The sequence below is a fragment of the Prosopis cineraria genome, unplaced genomic scaffold (genome assembly GCF_029017545.1).
Source record: "Prosopis cineraria cultivar Desert tree isolate PC_DT_omini unplaced genomic scaffold, ASM2901754v1 PC12, whole genome shotgun sequence".
NCBI lineage: Eukaryota > Viridiplantae > Streptophyta > Magnoliopsida > Fabales > Fabaceae > Prosopis > Prosopis cineraria.
Window position 1 is genome coordinate 20,005,187 of NW_026555343.1, and position 11,736 is coordinate 20,016,922.

Genomic DNA, 11,736 nt, shown 5'->3' on the forward strand with positions numbered 1-11,736 from the left:
TGTTATGAAATGTAAGGAGGATAAATAATTTTAGGTCCTAATTTGTGTTTGAATTATGTGAATCAATTTCTTTTCTTTATTTATTAGTGTCAATTTAGTTTGCTAAATCAACCTTCACCTAGTTATGTTTTGGCTCAACTTGATTTAATTTAGTCTTTTGTTTGATCACTATTTTTAAACAAATCTTCAAAGGAACGATACTTTACTCTTATTTTATTATTTGCTATGACCCATGCACTTGCAGTGAACAACAGAAAACACTACCATAGAATATCCCCATACTTGATGCATATTTTTGTTAATACTTGATGGTTTTTAATGATCAAGTAATAGTATGGCATATATTACAACCAACTTATACTTGATGGTTAAACAAGTGTTCTCCACCTATTTTATTTGTTGCACCATCAAATATAGAGCGTCTTATTTGAATAATCTTATGATAGTGAAAAGTAAAGCTCAGCGGATGGAATAGACACCATGTATATACCAAGCCAAGCATCAAATGTGCAATGTGTCAAGTAATCTACAATGCCGTTTATGTCTTACAACATCTATACAACTTTAACATTTTATTGCTATTTATGTATAAATGTGTAAGTAAGTACTTATGTATAACTTAGCTTGGTTATAATCTAAAGAAATTTTTTAGAAATAATTCATATAAAATTATAAAAAAATAATTCATTTGTAATTTATATGTAACTTAGCTTGAATATGTATACTAGCTTAATAAGATCATTATTAAAAAATAATCCATGAGAAATTTTTAAAAATGTAATTATTAAAATAAGATCATTATTACAACACTAGCTTAACAAGGTCATTATTTTTAAAAGTAATCATTATTGATCTTATATACAATTTATTTCTTATTTTATATATAGCAACAAATTTTGCCACTAAAAGTAATTATGTAAATTAATTCTTATAAAATTATTTTTAATTTTTTAATTATTTTTATGAAAATACTTGTTAAAAGTAATTACATAATTTTTTTATTTTTTAATTATTTTTTTAAGAAAATACTTTTGAAAGCAATACTTTTTCATGGTGAAAAGTAATCACATAAATTATTTTTAATTTCTTAATTTTTTTATGAAAATGATTAAAGTAATAACATAAATTATTTTTTATAAAAAATATTTTTGGTGGCGACAATTTGTCACAGCTAAAATAATTACATAAAATCATTTTAAATTTTTTAATTTTTTTTATGAAAATATTAAAAGTAATTACATAAATTTTTTTTTATGAAAATACCTTTGGCAGCGACAGTTTGTGTTCACTAAAAATAATTACATAAATAATTTTTAATTTTTTAATTATTTCTTATGAAAATATTTTTTGTGGCAACAAACTGTTTGTGTTAAAAGTTTAATTTTAATTATTTTTTTTAAAAATACTTTTGACAATAATAAATTGTCATCTTTAAAAGTAATTACATAAACTATTTTTTATTTTTTAATTATTTTTTATGAAAAATCTTTTGGCGACAACAAATTGTCACCACTAGAAGTGATTTTTAATGGCGACAATTAAAATCACTGTTAAAGGAGAGCCTTTGGTGAAGTCATTTAAAAGTCACTGTCAAAAGCTTTTTTTTTTTTTTTTGGGTAGTAATTGTATTTTCTAGAATTCAAAATAATGGCAGTGTGTTTGTCACTTTTTGAGTAAAGAAGACTGATAAGCTAATCTACTACGTACCGGCCAGTTTGCTTATCTCAGTAAAGTATATGTTTTGAATGGTCGCTGCGGTCTGGCCCTTGCAGAGAAGACTTGGTAAGTGAAGGTCGTCGTCGCTGGAGCTCTTTAAGTCTTCGGCTTGCCTTACTATGAACCTCTTAAATCGATCTATTTCCCCTTGTAGTTATCTCCTTTCGCCAAAATTTAAATGTATCGACGCAGCCTTACGTTAGCCTTAAGATATATATATGTTCATGAGGAGCCATCAAGCAGACACGTTTCTCAATTCAAAGGTATGATTCTCTTCTTCTTCTCTTTTTCAGCGTTTTCTTATGGTTTACTTCGGTCTTGCTTTTTGTTTTTAAATTTTTTTGTTGTGTGTTCACTTTAATTTCTTCTCGCTCTCGATCAATTTTCCAAATTACATGCTTTGCTCACCAGTTGACTTGGATGATGATTTGGAATATGTATTGTTCTCTTCTCGTTTGTATATATGCATCTTAGGGCGATCGAGTTTGGTTTTCAGGTTAGTAAAATTTTTTTTGTTAAAAGTCCATTATGTTGTCAAAAATTCATTTATGTTTGAATATGTTCTTTATAAAATTAGTTTGGTAAATTAAAAGTTATTTCTATAATATGGAAATAAATTGAAATTAATTCCACTTCATATTTCAAAAGTTAAAGGCTGCTTAAAACTTCGTTTGTAAAATGAACTTTAGTTAAATTAAACTTTCAGATCAACATGATAAATATATAAACAAAATCCCGGTTTAGGTGGCAAGCTAAAAGTTATTTTCAAATAGAAAAAAAAAATCATTGCCTTGTCTTTCTCTTTAAGTGCTTTGCTGAAGGAAAAACAACCTTACCACTAGATCTCATAAATATGCGGTGCATTATACGATTCTATAAAGGATTTTCCTTTTTTTGGGGAAAGCGACCATGTTTTAATAAATGTTTAGAAAATCAGTCAATATAAGATTTAAAATAATTGTAAAGCAATCGCACTATTCGAGACAAAAAAACTATCATACTATTTATAAAAAGAAAAATCACAAGTGGCTCCTTTTATTTTGTTGCGATCCTAAATACGTTTTTGTGGATATTATCATCTATTTGCAAGTTGTCGTTGAGTCAACAAAAGAAGATATATTGTTGGATATTTTTGTCTTTGTATTTTTAACCCCCTCGCAGCGAATAACTTAGTTTCTTTTTGTAATAATATTGTCTTAGTTTCTTTTTGTAATAATGTTGTCTTTCTTGTCTTTTTGTATTTATAAAATAATTAAATATATAATATTTTAATAATTAAAATAAAATATGAAGATTCTTATATAAGAGATCATATTAACATGTCCAATATAGTTTTCTAAAAAAATAATAATAATAAATCTACTTATGTTATTATAATTTTAGTCCTAGTATAATTATTATTTTAAAAAAATTATTAATTTTTAAATTAAATTATCTTGTACCCCTAACTCCAGGTCCTTGCTCCGGCACTATCTGTGCTCATAGGAGATTTGTACCATCCAAATTAAATTTGTAGGGTTGATATTTACTACCTTTAATTTTTAATTTATTTAATATTTAATAAATCATTTTTTTGAATTTCCTTATCACCAATCAAGACAAATATAATTTAGATGTTTCAAATTTAATATTATAATTTTTTATAATTTTTATAAAATGACTATCCAAATTTATTTTGGACAGTCCATATTTAATATAAAAAATTTATAAATTTTTATTTTGTAAATACAATATTAAAAATAAAGATAATCATCTCACTATTAGTTTCCAAAAAATAAAAATTTTAAATTTTAAATTTTAAATCTACATTGTTTAGAATAAATTTGGATAGCCAACTTAAAAAAATATAAAAATTTTAAAACTAAATTTGGACCATCTAGAATTGTGATGAGCATATTTATCAAAAAAATCTATAATTTTTATTTTATAAATATAAAATAATAATATAAATTAAGGGAAAGCACTACTTTTGATCCTTTTAAACTTTGATTTAGTTTTGTTTTAGGTTCCTACATTATTTTTTTTAATATTTTTAAGTCTTTATACTTTTCTCCATCTATAACATTAGTCCCTATAATTTCATAGGAGCATTGACCTGGCACAAACGGTGCTAAAATTGTTGATATATCTACTAACAACATTTATAAGTTTGTGTTGATGTGTTAAATAGGTGCTAAGTTGGACTTTTTAATGAACAAAATAAATTTTAAAAAAGCTACATCAGATAAGAAAATGTTGACATGGAGTTAAAATAAAACTCTCAACTTGAAATATCCATAAAATATATTAAAAAATATTTAAAATATATTTTAATCTTGATTTTTAATCTTTAAGACCTAGAATTGTTTTTTAAAATTGAGTCGTCTACATTTTTTAAGTATCCTAGAAATATATTCTACAATTTTTACAATATAAAAATAACTAATTTTAAAGTAAAAATTATTTTTTATTAGTTCAGGCTTATTCTTCAAGCTAGCTCAAATAAACTTGGCAAGCCTGAACTACTAGTTTTAGTTAGAAGGAGATCAGGTTGAGAGATTTAGGTTCCTCCGTTGCCCTTTTTTTTGAATGCTTCAAGCTTCAACTTGGGACTAGACTTATTCAGGATAACCTCAATAAGCCCAAACTTAAAAAAAAAAAAAAAAGCCAAATAGTCAAACCTAACCAAGATCTGAAATAAAAAAAAAAAATACAGGAACTTATGACAAAATTCAAAAAAGTATTAGGACCAAAAGTAGAGTTCTCTCTAAATTAAAAAATTTAAATCTAAGTTGTCTAGATGAAATTTAAATCTAAATTGTCTAGACCAAAAGTCCTACTCCCAAATTGAGTTTGGTCTCAAGGATTTTTAATCATATATCTAAAATGAATAATTTATAAATATTCAACAATAAATTTAACTTTAATAATACTTGGTAACAACATACCTGAAACCAACAATTAAATTAAAAAGAAAAGTCAATAACTTTCACATTTGTCATAACTTTTAATCATCAGTCTATTATGACTGTTGGTAATAGTAGATTACATTTTGGACCTTGTTGTTTTTTTTACGAGCTCACCATAGACATAGCAAGCTGTTATTGTTTCCTCCTATAAATACAAAACAAGCCTTATTTCAATGGATAGGTTGGTTACATGGATGTTTCCTCTTATAAATAAACTTAAATGAGTAGTATCAAAATTGAGAGAAGGATGCTGAATTCAACTGCAGATTTCACAGATGATTGAGATAACACTACTGGCTCTAAAGGATGACTTGGTTCTGAGACGAAGTATCGTCTGATACCTAAGAATGCCTGATGAAGACATTTCACTATCATTGGGAAAGAGGTGATTGCAACTTTCAATGTAAAGAGACCTCATATGATGGATGAGATGATGCCCAACGATGGAATTAAGATCCAAACATGCAGCACAACCATAAGAAGTCCAAATAGTGGACTAAAGGCTCTGATGATGGAAAGGTAAGGCTCTTTACTTTCAAGTTTAAATTCTATGATCAAAGTCACTACATAGAGGCATAAGTTGACAAAAATGGATGCCATAATGGTCGCATGATGATCATCAAATGGAGATTTCTTTTTGGGTTGGTATTCAACTTAAAGTAAACTCTAAACATAACAATCAAAAACATTATGACAGCATGTAGTCGCTTCTTGTAGGACTTGTATGTAATAAAAGATGAAAAAAGATGGATACCATAGAAGGCATTTAGAAAAGTTTGGTCTTGTGTAATAGAAGTTGAACGAATCTAAATAACCAAACAATAAAACTTGCGGGGATAAGGGAGAGGATAGGATGTTGCAGAGAGTTGGAGAGGCTATTGAGGATTAAGTTGAATTTGTAGGATTCCAAATAACCAAACAACAATAATGAGGGAAGCCTTTAGAGTTTTGGCAAGTTAATTTGTTGGACCCCCATCGTCTATGATCTCTGAAAAAAAGCAGAATGAATAGTACGGTAGAGTCTGAAAGCAAGGGAGAGATGAAAACTGCCCAAGATATGGTTTAGGACAACCGTAAAGGGTATCAAGTGGAACGTGAAAGCAAGGGAGAAAGGATAGAGAATACAGTACCTTTCTATAGTTCTTTGAGTTACTTGTGTTAGAATATTTATTTATTTATGGATTAACATCAATTAATAAGCCTAAATAGATTGGTCTTTATGATCTTGTGTGGACCGTGGTAGGAGGACTACACAAGTGAGCCCAATGGACAGAGGCCCAACCCACAACCTAGTAGCCATCAGTTATTCCCTATCTCTTAACTGACTGAGTTAGAGATAATAAAATATATAATTATTTAATTATTTAATAAGGTAGTTATCGATCTGATTCATATAAGTCGATCAGTCGATAATCGCAAGCACATGATTCATTTTTCTACTGCTCCATTATCTCTGCACTCTCTGAAAACTCTAGGGACCTGTGAATTATGCGTCTATCTGCACTCGAGGTAATCAAGCTTTCTCAAGCACTTATGAATTCTTCAGGAACGCATACACTATTTTACTTATTCATATGAATTGAGATATTCAAATATAACACGTGGTATCAGAGCCTTGATAACGAATTTGAAATTTATATATCTCAATTCTGTTTATGCCTACAAAATCCATTAATACAAATTTATACTCAAATGTTAATAATTCTCCTCATGCATCATTATTATTTAAGATAAGTATGAATATTTGAATATACTCAATAATATTCCCCATGAAATTGACTAAGTGTTGTAGAATTTTATTTGTTATCGGTTCGTTATTCTCTCCTTCCCCTGCATCTTCTTCATGGTCATTGGCATCTCGGCATTCGCTGATCCTGTCTGGCTCTTATCATCGTCCTGAAGTTTAGGACCGTTGGAGAGAGTTGTTGTCTGCTGTGTTTCACGTTGCTGTCGCCATTCTCCTCATTGTGACTCTGCTATCTCTGTGGCTCGTGGCGTCGTCTGGATTAGCGCAGTGAAAAGAGGAGTCATCATAGATAGGGACGACGCTGTCATCTTTGCCTCTAGCCTCGGTCGTCGACATCATCTCCCTGTCTCGTTTTCTAGTTCGACAATCGCTACCTATAGCGCTGTCATAGCGACGTAGTCCTCCCCTTCTTCCTCGTCCCCATACACGGCTGGAAAGACCTAGGGATAGGGTTTGGAATTGAATCCTAGGGATCCAGTTCCATGGATTTTGGGCCCATTTTCATATGAGCCCAGATCTTTGATTAAAAAAGGGATGGAGGCACGAATCGGGTTAGAAACTAGATCCTAGGGATCCAATTTCATAAAGTACTGGGCCCAAATTTTAGTTGGGCCCAGACCTGATTTTAAATATATATATATATATATATTTATTAATTATGTTTTGGTCCCAATTTAAATTACATCACTCGGCCCATAATTTTTAGGATTTACGTTGTGACCCCTGGATATTTCTAGAAATTATAGTTTAATCCCTTAACTTTTAGAATTATGTTTTGGACCCAAATCTCTTCCAGAATTACCTATTTACCTGTGGACACCTTTCAAAATTTTACTTAAGTCCTAAATTTGTTCCTTAATTTCCAAAAGCCCCCAAGGACTTTGAAATTATTTTGTTTTGTCCTAAGGTCATAAAATTTGTGACTTTGTGAGTTATTGATGATGCTTAGGATCTTATAGCATTGATAATGGACATAGCCCATAGGTGTGACATTATTAATGTAATTTTAATGATTGGTTTTGAGAATAGGCTAATAACACTCCTTTAATGTGTTAGATATTTGTTATACCCTATAGGTATGGAAATGTTTAATGCATTATTTTGTATGGACTTTTGTATGAGCTAAATCTTTATGGTATTTGAGCCTTTTTTGGTGCATGATTATAGTTGTATAATTAATAATCGCTTGTTGGGGAATTCTGTTTTATAATTATGTTGTGCACGCATAATTAATATTTTTTATTTTCTATTTTGCGATTTTAGTTTCTGCTTTTATGCAACTATCCTTTGTAAAGGCTCTTAATGGGACTAACTATGATGACTGGAAAGAGTTCCTAAATATGTATCTGACCATCTCTGAGAAAGATTTAGCTTTGAGAGATCCCAAGCCTACGAATCTCTTGTCTGAGTCCAGTGCTTCTGAAATGGTCTTCCATAAAAAATAGAGTGAGTCCAACTGACTCTGTTTGGCGATCATCAAGTACACAATTGAAAAGGAAGTTAGGGACAGCATTCCTAAAAAGGATACTGCAGTGGAATATAATATTTGAAAGCTGTTGGCAACAAATATAAGAAGCTTGACAAGACTTAAAAAAACTATTATTTATCACTTCTTAACAATACTCGATGTGACAGAGTTTCTGGTGTCAGGGAGCATATTCCGAAGCTTGTTCATTACTACAACAAGCTTAAGTCATATGGGATTGATTTGGATGAAAGTGCCTTAGTTTATCATGTTCTTCAATCATTTCCATTGAAGTACGCATTTTTGATAACTTCAACTTGTTGATTGAAGCTAGGTACAGTGGGCTCAAACTCTGCTGTAGGGGGATCGTGGGCTTCTATTGGAGGTCTGTTAATCAGCTTGCTGGAATGGGGTCCTTGGCCAAATTCTTGAACACTACCATGAGGATGGCATATTAGCATGGGCTAAGGTTGTTGAAAATGAGTGATTTATGATTAGAGCAGGCGATGACAAAATTGCAAGAATAGTGGAAGAGGTTTCCTAAGGATGTCGGAGCTGAATGTGAGGGGGTCGTCAAAGGCTGTGAGTCTCTAGCGGTGTGCTTGAACACCACTGTGAGGATCAAAAAAGGGTTGAAGTCAGGAATGATGAATATAGATTTGTGGTGGGGGTAGATGATCATAGTTAACTTGCTGGGGTAGAGGGATCAGAGGTCTCCGGTGGATGAAGGAGCTGGGTGTAAGGGGCTTGAACTCCGCTACAGGGGGTCGGCTTTCGTGGCATGAGCAGGTCCCTGGCAGATTGCTTGAACATGGCCATGAGTTGTTGGAAATGAAGGATTTCTGGTTAGAGTAGATGATGATAAACTTGCAGGGGTAGATGTGGAGGTGTCATAAGGATGTCGGAGCTGGGTGCAGTGGGCTAGAACTCCCACACAAGGTAGTCGATGGCTTGAATACTGGTGTGAGGGTGAAGCATTGACATGGATTGAAGTTTTTAGAAATGAAGGATTGGTGATCGGAGCAAATGATGGAATGTTAGGGAGGGAGGAGATGGAGAGAGGAAAGCTTGAGAGTGGAAGAGATGAGAGATGAGTTTGAAGAATTGAAGGATGAGGTGGTAGTGAAGATGATGGAAATGAAGGAAAATTGAGAGGTGATAAATAGGTGAGAATGAATGAATAGCTCACCAAAGCAAAGACGAGCGGAACCAGCATTAATATTGTGGCTCACTGAAAGATGCAACTTAGTTTCGAAGCAAACATGCATTTACTCTTTAAAGGTTGTTATTAGTCAACCAAGATATTGAGGGATACATGTGGCTCACTTTTTTTCCTTGAGGAATATAACTCAAAACGAGCAGATCAATCAAGCTTAGGGAAGCATACCGATTACTTCTATGTTGATGAATATTTATGATGGTAGCACACAACCTGCCCACTATTATATTTAGGGAGAATAACAATTAAGGACCTTCTAAGAATATTAATCTCAATTACGGACCATGAAATTTTAAAATCCTAGTTAAGGACCATGGTCCTTAATTATGATAAAAAAATGTAATTTGTGAGGTGGGATTCAATAACGTGACTTGGGGATTCACTAACCTAGCTTGAGAAAATTACTAACGTATATTGTGAAAACATGAAACCCTACTTGGAAATAGATTATTTAACAAAAAGCTCCACTTGAAAATTCACTAATCTGACTTGAAAAAATTTCTATCGTATATTGTGAAAATATAAAACTCCACTTGAAAATCAATGTTTAATAAAAAGCGCCACTTGAAAATTCACTAACTAGATTTGAAAAAATTTCTAACGTATATTGTAAAAAAATGAAATCCTACTTGAAAATCAATTGTTTAATAAAAAGTGACTTCTCCAAATTGATGTTTTTTATTAAACAATCGATTCCCAAGTAGGATTTCATATTTTCACGATATACGTTAGAAATTTTTTCAAGTCGAGTTAATGAATTTTGAAGTGGCACTTTTTGTTAAATGTTTTCACAATATACGTTACAAATTTTCTCAAGTTGGGTTAGTAAATTCTCAAGTGACAATAGTGAATTCCACCTCACAAACTACATTTTTTTATCACAATTAAAGACCAGAATTTCAAAATTTCATGATCCATAATTGGAATTAATATTTTTAGAAGGTTTTTAATTGTCATTCTCCCTTATATTTATTGTCACATTGTGTTTTTTGTATTTTTCTAGTTATCACAAACTCATCGACGCCAACTTCATGGCAGCTTCACTTCTTGGTTTTGTTTTTTTTTTTTTTTTCAACTGACTTTAATATTCTGACCCTTAAGCTTCAATATTGCGTTCGTTTGTTCCTCCAATGGAAATAGCCCTTTCGTGCAATCTGAAATTCAATTAAATTGTGAGACAGAACAGAAATTAAAAAAGAATATGTGCCAAGTAGTGTGTGCCACGGTGCCTCCATCCCTTTTCACTATTGCTTCATAATTTTATTTCTTTTATATTTCCAAGAGACACTTTTAAAATTTATAAAAATTTTGATTTAATACCATGTTTTCATTTTCATTAAATGTTTCGTGAAAATTCTATATGTATAAAAGTTAGTTAGAAGACATAACCTAATTATATAAATTGAGTTATAAAAATTATGTAATTAATTCTAAAATTAATGCCTAATCTTTTAATAAAAATATAAGAGTCTCGGATGTTCCAGCTCCTTCTTGCTCTGGATAACTAGCTGAGTCGCTTTCAGGGCGATTCTCTTTTCTTAACTAGATGTGTTGGGGAATTGTTAATTAATTTATCTTCCTCAAAAAAGGAAAAAAAAAAAAAGGTTGGTAAAGGCCTTGATTTTTGAAAAATTTCATATCTTTCCTATTATACTATAATAAATATAATATTTAACTTATTTAAAGTATTTTTATTGTGTCCTTGCATTCACATTCTACACTGTTCTGATCTTTATGGGAAATAGGGATCCAACAAATTATAGAGCCTTAATTCTACGTGCACACCGCAGAGCAAAACAAATGGTTGGTAATTTTGCTTAACAAATTTCAAACAATGCAAGTTCTGGTACTCATATATAAAATAAAGGAGAGCTTATATAAATTGAGTTATAAAAATTATGTAATTAATTTTAAAATTAATATATAATGTTTAAATAAAAATATTAGAGTTGCTAATTTCATTTTTTAAAAGAAAAATTCAAAGATATTAACTTTCAGGGATTAACCAGAATATTTAATTATTCAAACTATAAAGACTTAATTAAAACAAAATAATTTGTAATAACCCAACAGTTTTGAACAAAAAATTAAAAGCATGTTATTGTGTATTGATTTTGAAACAATTATGACAAAAGGGAGTTATCGCATACTAAAATTATCAAAATGTCATCAGCCTATCAGATATAATTTTTTCTTCTTCCGTTTTGCTGAAGCGTCTTTCTGCATGAGAGAGAGAGAGAGGGAGGGAGGGAGGGAAAAGTCTGACACCTCCGGTGCAATCTCTGTCGTCGTTTCTTCTGCCATCTCCAGACCTCTGATCTTTCTTCTTCATCCCTTGCTATCGCCGACGAGAGAGACGAGTTGCTGTGAGGTCGCCATCGCTGTGTGATGCCCAGGTTCTTCATCGTGCTTCTCTGTCTCTGCTTGTTTTCTCCATTGCTGCTCTGTTTTTGCTGTTCTCGTGCGCGTGGCTGGTGTGCGTGAGAGTCAGGTCGCCAGCGTTGCAAACGTGTGCTGTGATCGTCCACTGCTAGTAGTCCCAGTCGTGAATCCATGGTTCTTCACTCTCCCGTCGATCTCTGCCTTTTCTTCACTGTTTGTGCTGTTGAAGTTTCTTCTTCCTCCTTCATCCTTCCCATTC

At 31.4% G+C, this 11,736-nt stretch overlaps 1 long non-coding RNA gene across 2 annotated transcripts; it reads left to right on the forward strand.

Moving 5' to 3' along the window:
* Positions 1-1,793: 1,793 nt before the first annotated feature.
* LOC129288060 (uncharacterized) lies at positions 1,794-10,228 on the forward strand. 2 transcript variants are annotated; one of them, XR_008587913.1, is made up of 3 exons: positions 1,794-1,979; positions 4,931-5,183; positions 8,207-10,228. It is a non-coding gene; the product is annotated as an uncharacterized LOC129288060 (long non-coding RNA). The 2 variants fall into 2 exon arrangements; XR_008587914.1 differs by having other exon boundaries at positions 8,211-10,228.
* The last annotated feature ends 1,508 nt before the right edge of the window (positions 10,229-11,736 follow it).